The sequence below is a fragment of the Nycticebus coucang genome, chromosome 12, assembly GCF_027406575.1.
Source record: "Nycticebus coucang isolate mNycCou1 chromosome 12, mNycCou1.pri, whole genome shotgun sequence".
Lineage (NCBI taxonomy): Eukaryota > Metazoa > Chordata > Mammalia > Primates > Lorisidae > Nycticebus > Nycticebus coucang.
In genome coordinates, this window is record NC_069791.1 from 50,344,222 (window position 1) to 50,360,021 (window position 15,800).

Consider the following 15,800-nt stretch of genomic DNA (forward strand, 5'->3'; position numbering starts at 1 on the left):
TTGTAGTTTGATCCTTGGTGTGCGTAATGAAAACAGTTTTTTGTTTTTGTTTGCTTATTGTAGCTTCTGTTTGGAGCAATGATTTTCAACTGGTGTGCTGCGGCACAATGTGTGCCATGAGAAAATGGTAGGTGTGCTGCAAAAAAAAAAAAAAAACTAAACATAATTAAATTATTTTTGAAAGAAATTCAAAGCACAGTAAGTAGATTTTTTTTACTTTTTTTTTTTTGATCAACGTAATTTAAGTGTGCTGCAGAAGTTTAACTATAGGTTCAAGTGTGTCGTGAGATAAAAAAGGTTGAAAAACACTGGGTTAGAGAATCTACTAAGTACCTGGCCAGCCTTGGTTGGTCATGTGAGTCCCCACCACATTTGAATCAATCATAGCTTGCTCTTCAGTCTTCTATTAACATATTATCATAATAACTTCCATATAGGACATTATTAACTGAGGACCTGCATCAAGTCCAAATCCCCTCTGACCAAATTATGACAGTAAGCAGGTGAGCTTAGACAACCCTGTGCTAGGACAGTAAATGTAAATTGGAACTCAAAAGAGAGACAAAGAAGAAAGATCAATCACCAAGTACCAATCTGTTTAGCCTGTTGTATTTTTTGTATTGTTGAAACCATGTCTAAGTTTGCTGAAGCTATGGGCAGTGCAACTTTACTACCCTCAATAGTCTACTGTTAGTCTCCACGTGAGTCATCTGCCTATTTCACAGACAATACAGGGCTATTGTATCATGAGTTTATTGCCACCAGTGCTCCAGCTCCTAGCATATCATTAATTAAAGTGGCAGTCTGTTTTTACTCCCCCCTGGGTATTTTATATTGTTTTAAGTTATCCGTTTGTATGATTGTGGGCAATTCTAGTAGTTCCTATTTTTAGGATGTTTAATTATGAATGACTTGATGATAGACTTAGTGCCTTCTGTTTTACAAAACAGATGCTTTTCAGCTTATAGTGGGATTATGGCCCAATAAAACCATCATAAGTTGAAACTATCATAAGTCAGAAATATATTTAGTTCATACAACCTGCTGAACATCAGAGCTTAGCCTAGCCTACCTTAAGCATGCTCAGAACACTTATGTTAGACTACAGTAGGCAAAGTTATCTAAAACAGAGTATATTTTATAATAAAGTGCTGAAAATCACATGTAATTTATTAAATACTACACTGGAAGTGAAAAACAGAATGAGTGTGTACAAATACGGAACAGTGCTTGAGTTTCTACTGACTGCAAATGAATATCACTTTCTTGTCCATATGAAGTTGAAAAATCATGAGTTGACCATAGTAAGATGTTGACCATGTATGTGTATTAGGCACAGGAAGCAATCCCCAGTCTGATATGGTATCTATCCCAATAATATGATCACCTCAAAGTCTGTTCAAAAACCCCATTTTTCATCCAAACTTGCATTTTAACAGTCTCTTCCCTGTTGAGACTTTACCAATGGGTTTCAGAATCACAGGCCTCTCATGGCAAGGAGTCCAAGAAATGCCCTTCCCCCAACTGCCATTTTACCTACACACATGCCTGTAGTCTGGGTCCCCAGCCAGGGGTCGGCCAAGAAGATCCTGACTCCTCATCAATCTTTACCTTTATTAATCTGCCTGCATAGGTGCCCAGTTGATTCTGAGTAGGATTTCTCACCGTAATCTTAGTCTTCTAGATTTCTATATTTCTCTTCACTGTGGGGAGTAGGGAAAGCCTGTTTGGTGCCCTTTCATGTTGGGGGGTCAGCATGGTGTCCTACTGGTTCACCCAACTTCTGATAATGCTGCATCAACACCTTTGTTACAACACTATCAAAAGTCCATCATATTCCTCCCATTTCTCAATAACCATCTAAAGACTTCCACCCTGCTGGGATGAGTCCTTTGACTCTCCACTCTCTGTCTCCTCATTTTCCTGCTAATTTTCTTAATATTCTAGTATCAGTAAGACCCATGGTGGAACACTGAGAGAGCAAATCCAATAAGTCTTCTCAGACTGATTTGCAGGGGCAAAATAGAGTGTAGTGTCCTTATAAAAGGAGAAGTTACCATTGCCTGGGTAATGGCCATACTCAGATTCATGTGGTTCACGAGACACATATAAGTTGGGTGTTCATAAGTCATGTTCATGTTGGGTGTTCCCTTGGGCGTTTTAGGGGAAGTTGTTCTGTTTTCTTGGGGTAAACACACTGTACAGTGGCTTTTCTCCACTCTACCAGGCTTGTTTTCTCAGGAGTAACCTCCCAGTGTCTGGATCACATAGAGCCATTTGTGATAAATTAATAGTGAACTGAATGTCCTCAACTCAAACATGCTCTTACACTGTGAATTAGTCACTATCACAATCTATTTTATTAATGGTTCCTAAGAATCCTTTGATATCAATCTATAAATAGGTGCAATTCTCATTCTATACCACCTTGTTTCATTCAGTAGCTTGTTGGTTTTGATCTCCTCCTTCATTGAAAACTTTTTTGTCACTAACGGCCTTCAAGGTACTTCTTGTTGTCATGGCATAATTTTCCCCCTTATGTGTGTCTTTGAGGTGAGTTCAGACCAATAAAAACCTGAGTTTGGTTCAGCATCAAGGTCCAATCCAACACTTTCTTACAATGTAGCTACTATAAATAACTATAGGAAACATGCTAATCAAAGATTGTATGTTTAGCATGCTTCTTGTTTTGCATATCCTCATGTACTGAATGAGCCACCCCTCCAGGAATCAGCTCTACCACCATTTCTAAATTCCATTGGTAACTTTTACCTTTAGTAACTGACCTCAGCACAGCTGTAGTTTTACACTCTGAGTGACTAGTTAGCCACTCAGGGGTCAAAAGTTCATCATCCTCGACCCTTCCATTTCTTCCCTTTCCTAACCACGAGTTTCCATGAGCCAAGGCCAACCTGGCAAATCCCACTGCTGACATCAGCTATCAACTGTTTATACTCACAACATGTCTGACCCCACAAGTATGGGGTTTCTTTCTACACCAATAACCAATTCTCCAACTGTCTGGGCACCAATTGAATGTCTGATTGTTCAGTTAAACTCTGACACTAACTCTGCATACTTAGCGTCAGTCTCCCTGTCTTAAGGACTCAGTCCTACAAAACTGTCCCCACTTCACAAGCCAATTCTTTGCCCTAAAACTCCCACACTTCTGACCAATTGGCTATAAATCAGGGGTTCCAACATCTCATGCTCAAGCATAATAATTTACAGGAATAGCTCACAGAACTCAGGGAAACAGGCTTACTTAGTATTACCAGTTTATTATAAAGGATATCATAAAAACAAGAAAATGTCCAGCCAGATAAAGAGATACTTAGAGCAAGGTCTAAAGAGCCCCATGCACAGTTGCTTCTATCTCCATGAACTTTGGGCACACCACCCTTCTGCAACAAGAATTAGCTGCTTTGTGTGAACCCAGAAGTCCTCTGAGCTTCATTCTTTAGGTTTTTATGGAGGATTCATAATGTAGGCATGGCGATTAAATCACCGGCCATTAGTAATCTATTTAACTTTGAGCCCCACTCCCCTCCTTGGGGATCAGGGCTGCGGCTGAAAAATTCAACCCTCTAATCTCATAGTACAGTGGTTCTCAACCTTCCTAATGTCATGGCCCTTTAATACAGTTCCTGTGGGTTGCGACCCACACGTTGAGAACCACTGACCTAGTACGTTCTTCTAACAAACATCTCCCACCCTGAAGCTGTCTAGGGGCCCACCAAGAAGCACCTTACTCATATTAATGCAGGTATGGTTGAAAGAGGGAAAGGAGCTTGTTATGAGCAACAACAGATGCTCCCCTCAGCACTACCGCTCAAGTAATTCCAAGGGTTTTAGAATCTCCTGTGTCAGGGATAATGGGGAAAAAAACAAAGATAATAAAATGTGCTGTTATCAGCCTTTTGGTGCAAGCAATTACAAGCATTTTATACCAGGAACTAAGATAAAGACTAACATTTTCCTTATTACATTATGATATCATAGGATATTATTAGAAGAGTGAACAATATCACAGATGTGTATTAAATAAATAAAAAGTAACAGAGAAATGCCATCAAATATTTGCTTTAAACAACTCACTACATGGGTCCATGAACTCAAATAGTAACAACTCCCACTTAAGTAGTACTTAGTATTTCTTGAGCATGGTTCTTGGGGCTTAAAAATATATGTTTGAATCTTATCAAAAAATGACTATATAGATATTATAATTCTTCCATTTCTAAAGATAGGCAAACTGAATGTTTTGGAGAATTTTGTTTGGAGTATTTTTATAAATGGCAGAACTGAAACTTAAACTCAGGCTATCTAGCTTCTGATTTCAAAGTCCATGTTTAATGTGGCTAAATATTGACGTTGGTTAAACATTTTTTATTTACTTTTGTACTGGACAGGTACACGTAACATCTTTCTCTGAGCAACTTCTAATGGCACCCTCAGGTGCCCCCACGGTGGAGCAGTGCCAACAGTTGTAATGCCAAAAGCAGGCTACACTCTGCATATGCTAGGGGGTGGTTTAGAGATGAGTTCCCAGCTGTAACACCTGGTCACTTTCCCCAGCACTCACAAGGGCAGAGTTGCAGATTTCTGTTGGCATGGCACTCACCTAACTCTTCATCTCAGCCATGTTCCTACCCTTGTCTGTAGAGGTCTGGGCTCTCAGCTCTTGGTTTGGTACGGGGTCAGGGTGGGGGTGGGGGAGGTCCTTTCCTCAAGAGTTCTTTCTCAACCTCGGAGTAGTGGCTACTTGCCATTTCCATATTTTTTGCTGTGTGTGTGTGTGTGTGTGTGTGTGTTTATCTCCTGTTAACCAATCCCTCATTGCTCTAACTCTGGTTAATACTTTCTTATGTAAACTTTTTCCATTTCAAATTATTTGGTTGTGGTTTCAATATCCTCATAAAACCCTGATTAATATGTAGTATAAGATTGCAGTTTTCAACAGCATTTCACTTCATGCATTTTGCTCATCTGAAGTACCACTTAAAATTCTCCTTAATTCAGTGGCATTTGAGATTTTTAAGTAATTGAATCCTGTTTCCAGACACAGTCCTATGTGAAATACCAGCAGCCAGAACACATGAGAAGCAGAGGTGTTTTAAGTGGGGTGGATAGTGAGGTCTACCCCTCCCAAGTACAGCTCCTCCTCCTCCCCTGCCCTCTGCCCATGGTGGTCTTGAAACCTTTCTCTCTGGAACACAAATATTGTTAATAAACAGAGCCTTGTTTCAATCTTATGTACAGAATGAAGTCTCCATAAGTAGAGAAGTCTCCAGACACAGAGAAAATGGGAAATTGTAGCTAAGTGTGACATTATTTAGAAAATATTCATTATAGCATTTTACAAAATACTTACAAAATATTCTCTACATGTTAACCAACTCTTTGTAAAATGTTGCAATGAATATTTTGTGCATAGAGGTACATTTAGCTACACTTTTTCATTTTCCCTATGTATGACAATTTTAGGGACACCCCATATAATAAGGTAAAAAATCTTCCCCCAATTTTACAAATTATATCAACATATTCATTATAGTCAGTAAACACTGGATGAAAATCCAGTTCCTGTTTTACTCGAGAAATACAATAATATCCTTTAAAACTGATCCAAGTTTCCAATTGTTCAGTAATAGGATATATTAAAAGGAACTTAGGGATCTGTGAAGATAATGCCTTTCTCATAGCAAACCATAGGGTTGATGCTCTATGACGGAAGTTAAGGGGAGGGAATGGGATGTGTAATGAGGAGAGGTAACATCAGTTCTTAAGATTGAGAAACACAACTTCTGGTTTGACTTCTTATTTTCAAGACAAAAACTGCTATTGCAGTTCTGGAAAGTTCCTGTTCTTACTGGGGCAAAGAGGGGAACACACTGAGAGAGGCAGCTCTTCCCCAGAAGAGCACTATTTGCTCAATGGTATCCCTGCTTTCTCAATGGGGTCTCAAAAGTCCTCCCTCCAGATGGACACCTTAATTTAATCTTATCCAGCCTTTCAGTTCAGAGAATGCTGTCATGTGAATTACATGTGGAGGTCTGCATTTTACAGAACGAATGTAAAAGGATTGCACCTGCCAAGCCTCATCAGTATCCGAAATAAAGTGGAATAAAACTAGCTATTTGTCTTTAAAGTTTCTTGCCTACCTAACATCAACATGAAATGTAATGTGATTTACCAATGGTTATGGAGAGGTCTTAAGATGTAGTCAATAGATAGAGAGTATAAATTTGATGTTTTAGAAGAATTTGTGTGGAAAGAAGAAAGTATAAAATGAATGAAGAATGCCACAAAAAAAGATAGCATTTTCCTGAGCCTTCCATATAATCAGTACATACTGGAAACAAGATATAAATAGGTATTAGTTTGTTTCTTAGCAAGCTTATTGTTTATGTAAGATGCAAACATTCACAACAAAACAGAAAACAACAAGCAAAAAGGATCTCTTCCTTGTTCCCTGTTACAAAGAGACCTATAATAAGAGGATTTATGTAATTTTGCATCAATTATTTACAATTTGAGATCTCAACTTTAAAAGGAAAAAGACATGGTGTTCTGATTACAGGAAGGATGAAAACAAATGGGCTTTTAGATTAGTGAACACACAAGTCTAAAATGTCAGTTGAATTTATGAGTTGTCAGTAAGTTCAAACATCTACAGAGGTTACAAAGGGCATGTAAACAAAACGTTGGGGAGGAGTGTGGTGAACTTTGGCACATAGCATTAACTACATCTGAGCCTCCACGCAGAGATTACAATGTAATTGGGCACAAGTGGTACACAGATATATAGATACAGATATATTAAAATCAAAGGGTTCCCAATGCCCCCAGGTTTAATGTTCATTTTCTTTTATCATCCAGCCCTCAGGTGCCCTCAACTGTCACTGGAATGATTGGTAAGACTAATGATGAGAGATGTTCCAGCATTTCAAGAAACCCAGGTTTTTGCGTGACAGTTTTTGATTTTCAGGTGCCATCAAATGTTGCAAACTGTTTTAAAAAACATTACCTAGGCAATGTGGCAGGCCGAATCTCATCCGTAGGTCATAAATTTATAACTTTAGAATTGGAGTTTTTCCTGCTAAGGAGACAAAAAATATTCAAACGTGAATTTGGCTGTTGAAGAATTGCACAGTAGGAAAGACCAAGATCTAGAATCAGTGAATCTAGCTTCACTCGGTGGAACCGAGCTATTTAATCTTTTGGCTCCTGATCTGTACAATAGAGAAAGTAAAACATGGCTTAGCTATAAAACACAGGACTTTCATGAGGATTGATTGTCTGGAAAAGCATGTTCAATCAGCTTCAGCATCAGGCTGGATCCAGGGAATTCAGTGTTTCTTAGGGAATCTTTATTTCTCTCTCTCTTTGGATTCTCATTTACTACGAGTCAGGGCTTCATTTGCAGGTTACTTACTCCATGAGGCTAAGAAACCTACTTCAGTGTAGGCACCATTTATACCTTTCGCTCCTAGAGGAAGAGTGATACTTTCTCTCTTCCACTGTCCATGTATTAAATATCAGGTAAGATACATCGGAAAGACTTAGTTGTAGGATACCATTTGTTTCTGGAATAATGTTTGTGTTGTGGGGGATTGAAAACTAGGTGGTCAGTATCTTTTATGGGCATAACCTTTGGGCACTGTGGTACGAAGGAAGCACAATATCTGAATGTCAGAATGGGTCCAAATGAGGCTGGGGGGAAGTTCCCAAAGGAAAACAGAAATCCTGGAAGCTGTTACCAGATAATATGAGCCTGGAAAAAAGAAGAAGAAGAATATATTTAGTGCTGAAAGCAGTTAAATAAATGGCTTGCTTAAAACCCCATATATGAAATATACTGCACAGCAAGGAGTTACAATTAGTCTTCCTATGTGCTCTAAGAAAGAACGAAAAAATAACTGAAATCACACAATTTGGGACTTGAATAAGAATATTCCTAAAAATGAAGAATGTATGTGAAATGTATTTTTCTGAAATTTTGCCATGTTTTTCAAGGTTTTTGTTAACACACCACATTTTCGACCTCAAACTTCTTTTCCTATTCAGAAATCAGGGAGGTGTAAAGAAAGCACCAGCACAGACAGGTGCAAGAACCTGGTCCCTCTGTCATCCAAGCTTGTTATCACCTGAGCCAAATTAACTCTCTACTATCATTTATTACTTTTTCTCATTGTAAATCTACCCTTTAGTGGGGTAGGTGCCTTTTTTGTTAATTTAAGAACATGTGGCCAGATAGCCACAATTATGCCAAAACGACAGGGCTGTGGTCTTTGCCTGGATCTGGATTGCAAAAGCAGTCGTTCCATAGAAGGTAAGAAACTGTGACTCATAAGCACGTGGCAAAAATACTGGCTCCCTCTAAGAAAAGTAGAAGCCAGCTAGCCAAACCAAACTGCACCCCTCAGTGAAGGCCTGTTTGGTACCTTATACTAAGAAGACTTAATCCTCTCCTGGGACTCAGACTGAAAAATTTTCAAGCCTTTAGCTTTGATTAATATCATTTGGAAATCTAGACTCTTGTATACAAATGCCTACTAGACAATTCCTCCTGGTTGTTGAAAGGAACATGAATCTCCACGTGCTCCAAACTGAACTAATTATATCATTCAAGTACATTTGTTCTCTCTGCATTTCCGATTTTAGCTGCAGGCAACAGAAACTGCCAGCACCAGTGGGAAACATTTCTGGTGCCATCAACTCATTGGAATCTGGATACTGCCAATGTCACTGCACCTATCCCTGCTCAGACCTGACTTCACTGTCCCTCTTGCTTCTGTGCAGAAACACTTCACTACTCAAGATTTGAGGTGGCTGCATTCTACATGCCCCTCAGCATCCTCAGTTCTGGGGTAGACGGGGAAAGTAAAAAGCTGTTTTTGGCTTCTATAGTGGAAAAAAGGGCTCACCTGCCATCTATACCCAAGTGGTAAAGAATTGCTTGGCCAAAGGACATTGGTTCTGTCCCTGAACATTTAAAACCATGACAATTAAATATCTTTGTCTCCCACTCATCTACATCAAATTCCTGGAAATTATCCTAAAATTATTGGTCTCCTGGTATAGGCATTTGATAGGATGTATCTCAGTGGGAGAAAAGAAAAATGGAGTAGAAGGGCTTAGACTAACTTAAAGATGTTAAACAAAGAGACAAATTTTTTAAGAAAAGGTATATGGGGATAATTAATGACAGAAATCAGGTCCTAAGACTACTGATGATTGAGAAGAATCTCTTGCATGAGAAGCCCTCTAAAAGTCTGGTGGAAAAGATGATTTGGAAGAATATTCTCCTAATAAAGTTTCTCAAGAATGGAAAATAAAGCATCCCATGTACTTAATACACTAAGTCAGAAATAGTGGATTAATAACTAAAGGCCCACAAGAGAGAAAAACACAAATTCCAGGGGGGAGAGGGGTAGGGACTTGGTAAGTTACCACTTCATGGGTACAAAGTATGGGTATACCGTGACTCTTCCTGGGTGAAGGACTCAACCACAACTCTAACTTTAGCCTACAAATGTAAACAATGTGACCTAATCATGTGCACACCCATAGTAATAGGGAAGAAAACAAAACAAAACAAAACAGGCTTTGATACTATTTGCTAAATGGTCTCTAACACACACATATACACACACACATATACATGCTCTTACACAGATGCACATGCTGCACAGATTTTATTTATTTGTTTATTTATTTATTTTTATCGTTAAATCATAGCTGTGTACATTAGTGCAATCAAGGGGTACAATGTGCTGGTTTCATATAGAATCTGAAATGTTCTCATCAAACTATTTAATGTAGCCTTCATGGCATTTTCTTAGTTATTGTATGTAGATGTTTATATTCTGCATTTAGTAAGTTTCACCTGTACCCATTCTAAGATGCACTGTAGGTGTGACCCCACCCATTACTTTCCCTCCACCCTACCCTCCCCCCTCCCTTCCCCTTCCTTGGCCCTTTCCTCATAGTCTTGTGCTATAGTTGGGTTATAGCCTTCACGCGAAAGCTATAATTTAGCTTCATAGTAGGGCTGAGTACATTGGATACTTTCTCTTCCATTCCTGAGATACTTTGCTAAGAATAATATGTTCCACCTTCATCCATGTAAACATGAAAGAGGTAAAATCTCCATCTTTCTTTAAGGCTGCATAATATTCCATGGTATACATGTACCATAATTTGCTAGTCCATTTGTGGGCACTTGGGTTTCTTCCATGACTTATCAGTTATGAATTGGGCTGCAATAAACATTCTGGTACAGATGTCTTTGTTATATTGTGATTTTTGGTCTTTTGTGTGTAAACCTAGTAAAGGAATTATAAGATCAAATGGCAGTCTATTTTTAGGTCTCTAAGTATTCTCCAAACATCCTTCCAAAAGGAACGTATAAGTGTGCATTCCCACCAGCAGTGTAGAAGTGTGCCCTTTTCTCCACATCCATGCCAACATCTCTGGTTTTGGGATTTTGTCATGTGGGCTACTCTTACTGGGGTTAGGTGATATCTCAAAGTAGTTTTGATTTGCATTTCTCTGATGATTAAGGATGATGAGCTTTCTTTCATGTGTTTGTAGATCGTGCGTCTGTCTTCTTTAGAGAAGTTTCTCTTCAAGTCCCTTGCCCACCCTGAGATGGGATCACGTGTTCTTTTCTTGCTAATACGTTTGAGTTCTCTGTGGATTCTGGTTATTAGACCTTTATCGGAGGTATAATGTGCAAATATTTTCTCCCATTCTGAGGGCTGTCTGCTTGTTTTACTTACTATGTTCTTGGCTGTGCAGAAGCTTTTGAGTTTGATCAGGTCCCAGTAGTGTATTTTTGATACTGCTTCAATTACCTGGGGAGTCCTCCTCATAAAATATTCACCCAGGCCGATTCCTTCAAGAGTTTTCCCTGCACTTTCTTCAAGTATTTTTATAGTTTCATGTCTTAAGTTTAAATCTTTTATCCAGTGAGAGTCTATCTTAGTTAATGATGAGAGGTGTGGGTCCAATTTCAATCTTCTACAGGAAGCCAGCCAGTTTACCCAGCACCATTTGTTAAATAGGGAATCTTTTCCCCATTGACTGTTTTTAAATGGCTGTCAAAGATCAAATAACGGTAAGTAGCTGGATTCATCTCTTGTTTCTCTATTCTGTTCCAGACATCTACTTCTCGTTTTTGTGCCAGTACCATGCTGTTTTGATCACTATCGATTTATAGTGACCCCAGCGGGATCACTCTATTGTTGCTGGATCTTTGTAGGGAGCGACCCTGTGTAGTTCCTCTGGTGCTGCCCCAGCCAGGGAGTTCCGGTTGTGGAAGCATCTCTGGAGTGTGGCACACCTGGATCCAGCAACAGGGTGGGAGGTGGTGCACATGAATCTGGGAGTGCCTGGCACCCAGTGACTTTGGCACAGTGTCCCCAAGGCTCCAGAAGTCTGTGGCCAGGAGAAGGGCTCTGCACAGAGGCAGGAAGGGCTCCTGAGGGCACACAGCTACCAGAGTCTTTGGCCAGATGAGCGGGCCGGTGGGAAGGCAGGGAGGGTACAGGAGGGAGGACACAGGGTTGCACGGTTCCTGCAGTTCCCGGTCAGGGCATGTGGAGGCCCGGCGGGCATGGGTCACTGGTCAGGGGTTGCAGTGCAGCTCTTATGGAGGTCCAGGTGGTGCCGAGCCTAGGAGTTTGAGGTTGCTATGAGCTGTGACACCATGGCACTCTACCCAGGGCAACAGCCTGAGGTTCCAGTGTGCCAAAACAGGTCTCACTCTGCCCCTGAGGGTTAAGTCTGTAAGGCAGCTCAGTCCCCACCTTTGGGCTGCTCAGTCCCTAGGTTACTAGGTCCCGCCCCATCCTTGCTCTGTGACCCTGAAGGCGGAGCTTGCCAGGGCAGTTCTCTCCCAATGGCTCCCTGCGGCCCACAGCCGAATACTATTAGCTCTGTCCGGCTCAGCCGTTCAGTCTTGAGCCCTAGACAATGCCCAAAATTCTCTGCACTCCTGCTCAAGCTCTCCCCAAGGCAGTTCAATTCAGTGCCAAGTTCAGAAACACCGAAATAGTTCACAGGTAAGGCCTTTCTGGTTTGCAGTCTCACTGTTGCTTGTACTTACTGTTGCCAGCGAGATTAGGTCGATTGAACACATGCAGCCACTTGCCAGTTTTCCACTGTTTTTGTCCTTCTGTTGGGGTTCAGAAGTCCCTTGCTGACTCCCTGTATCCTCAAAGGGATGATTATGGGCAGATCCCACCAGCCAGAGATGCCTAGAGTCTTATCTCACCAGACTCACCGTGCCCAGCTGCAGGGAAGCTGTTACTAGGCTGCCATCTTGCTCCACCTCCCGCTGCACAAATTTTTGTATATGGTTCATAAATCCCTGGAAGTTTAAGAATTTATTTCATAATGCATCTTTCAGTTTAATTCCTTTTCCCTTTTTAAATCTTTTTCTTTTTTTTTTCTGGTTGCAGTTTTTGATCAGGACTGGGTTTGAACCAGCCCCCTCCAATATTATGGGACTGGCGCCCTACTCCTTGAGCCACAGATGCCGCCCTCCTTTTCCCTTTTTATAGTTTTTAAAAAATCATGTTACCTACTACAGTATTAGATCATGTAGTCTCAAAACAAAATTATCTGGTCTTGTCTAGAGTTTCCATTTTCCATATTGGTGAACTTAATATATATAGTGAAGAATTAATATCATAAATTGGAAGTATCAGAATAAATGGTTTTTGTGTTTTCAATGAACAAATAAAAAGATTGTAAATAGCAGTGATTTGGTATGGTAAGTAAAAGCATTGTTTAGTCTGCAAATGTGAAGAATGATGTAACAGGAGGGGCAAATTTACCTTTGCTTATATTTTATTTGTTTGCTTTTTTGTTTATTGAGTCAGAGTCTGACTGTGTTGCCCAGGCTAGAGTGCTGTAGTTAGCCTAGCTCCCAGCAACCTCAAACTTCTGGGGTCAAGTGGTCCTTCTGCCTCAGCCTCCTGTATAGCTGGGAGTGCAGATGCCCATCACAATGCCAAGCTAGTTTCTTTATTTTTAGTAGAGACAGAGTCTTTCTCTTGCTCAGGCTGGTATTAGACTCTTGAGCTCAAGAAATCCACCCATTTTGGCCTCCCAGAGTGCTAGGGTTACAGGCATAAGCACCTGGCCTCCACTTATATTTTAATATGTAGTTCTCATCTCCAGTAACTGAGACACTCTGTGGTTACAGGCATGAGCACCTGGTCTCCACTTATATTTTAATATGTAGTTCTCATCTTCAGTAACTGAGACAGATAGGTGAAGAAGAGGATGGACAAAAGTTTGAGAAACATTGGTCCTTTCTTTCCCTGGACATATATTATAATATGTAACCTGGAAGATTTTATATGCTCATTCTTTCAAAAAATATTTATTTAGTAAGAGGATAGAAGCGTATGCACATGTATATTATTCCATAATAAGTAAATAAGAAGTAAATAAACATCCTAATTTAAAATAATAGACCAAGAATACAAACAGGTAGTATGAAGAATAAAACCCCCACCATGAATATCTAATATCTATGACTTTCTATTTAATTTCCCTATTGTATAAGATATACAAATAAAATCACTTGTATGTAATTTTATTATATTATACAGTGTGAACATAAAGTTCATGTGCAATTTACTAAGGTAAGCTATTTTAAATTGCACATAAACTTTATGCACACCCTGTATTAGTATGTACAATCTGAACAGCATATAGGTATGTAGCAAGGGTTCAGAGAGTAGGGAGTGGCAACAGAGAGCTAAATATTCAAGAGACAGGTTCCAGTGCCTTCATCAAAGTGTCAAAGTTGAGAGAGTACGCTGCATTTTATTAGTTTACAGAGGGTAATTTAATGGGTAAAGTCTAACGGGAAGAACAGAATTGTGAGAAAGGAGGTTGCTCTTACAGGAAATCAAAACTCAGAGGGCCTCACACACCACGTTAAAGAGCTTAGAGTTTATCCTGTAGACTATGGAAAGTTAAAAAGTTTTAAGCACAGGCGTACCATGACCACTGATTTGTACTTTAGAAAGATCATGCTGGTTGCACTGTGGAGAATGAATGGAGATCTGGACAAACATTAGTAAATTAGTAATTAGCAATCTCATTCTTCTGAAGCTAGAATGATTTCCAAAATGCCTTACGATTCAATGTTTTGATTTGACCATTTTTAGAGAGTAATCTTAAACACCTTAATTACATATTATAACAGGTAATAATTATAGAAAAAGTAATCACATATTATAGAACTAACATCTATGTGAATAATAATAGGTAAGGGTAGTTGGCATTTAATGTCCTGGGGTAGTAGAATAGAGGCCATCAATAATCAAGGCTTTTTTAGGCCAATGTAGCTCACCGTTTCTCAGCAGATCACTTCCAAAAGCAAACAATGAATTTGTTCTTAAGGGCCTAGGCATAAATTCCTGATAACTTGATATCATCTTAAATATTATTACATTCTAGTCTTTAATATATTTGTCAGTTTACACAAATTGTCTATATTACTTTCCATCAAATAAAATTTATATTCTAGGGATATGACTCTATGGTCATCAGTTAACTATTATCATATCATCTTTAACCCACACTCTACCCCTGTGCGTGCTTTATTTTTTTTTTTTTTAAGACAGAGTCTCAAGCTGTCACCCTGGGTAGAGTGCTATGGCATCACAGCCCACAGCAACTTCAAACTCTTGGGCTTAAGTGATTCTCTTGCCTCAGCCTCCCGAGTAGCTAGGACTACAGGGGACAGCCGCAGCACCCGTCTATTTTTTTTTGGTTGCAGTGGGTCTTGTTGCTTAGTAGGCCAGGCCAGGTTCAAACCCGCTACCCTAGGTGTATGTGGCCGGCACCCAGCCAACTAAGCTACAGGCACCGCCATGCATACACTTTATTTATTTATTTTTTATTTACTTTTTTTTTTTTGAGACAGAGTCTCACGCCTTGGGTAGAAGACCATGGCGTCATAGCTCCCAGCAACCTCAAATGCCATCCTTTTGCCTCAACCTCTCCAGTAGATGGGAGAGGCGCCCACCACAACACCTAGCTATCACAGACTTTTTTTTTTAGAACTACTAGTACCTTGGGTAGGGCCTGTAGCTCAGTCGGCAATGACACCAGCCACATACACCTAGGGTGGTGGGTTCAAACCCAGCCAGGGTCTGCAACCAAAAAAAAAAATAAATAAATAGCCAGGTGTTGTGGTGGGTACCTGTAGTCTCAGCTACTTGGGAGGCTTAAGCAAGAGAATTGCTTTAGACCAGGAGTTGGAGGTTGCTGTCAGCTGTGATCCCACAGCACTTTACCAGGTGACAGCTTGAGACTCTGTCTCAAAAAAAAAAAAAAAGAAAGAAAGAAATACTAGTACCTAGTTCTGGTTTCCTGTCAGAAAAACAGGCTTATCAGTTTAAACAGCAGACGCATTGGCCTCTATCTTTACTATCTCACACGTTGATCACAAAATTCTGGTAGGCAACGACATTTTCTAAAATTCTTTGTTATATTTTCAATAAACCAAGTATTTTGTTTCGGTCTAATAAATATGAATCAAGTAGTAGATTAAGAATTTGAAAAATAAGAAGATACAGTCAATGATATGTTTGTGGTGACCTAGCAGTAGTAACAGAATTATAGAACTTGAAGTAGTATCAAGTTGGCAGGTGGGGTTGGTGGTCTGGGAGAATTTCAGCAGCAGAAAAGGCATCAAATACGACGTAAGCAATCGACCTGAATGAATGAATGGGACAGATTAACACATTCCAGAGTTGAAGGGAGAT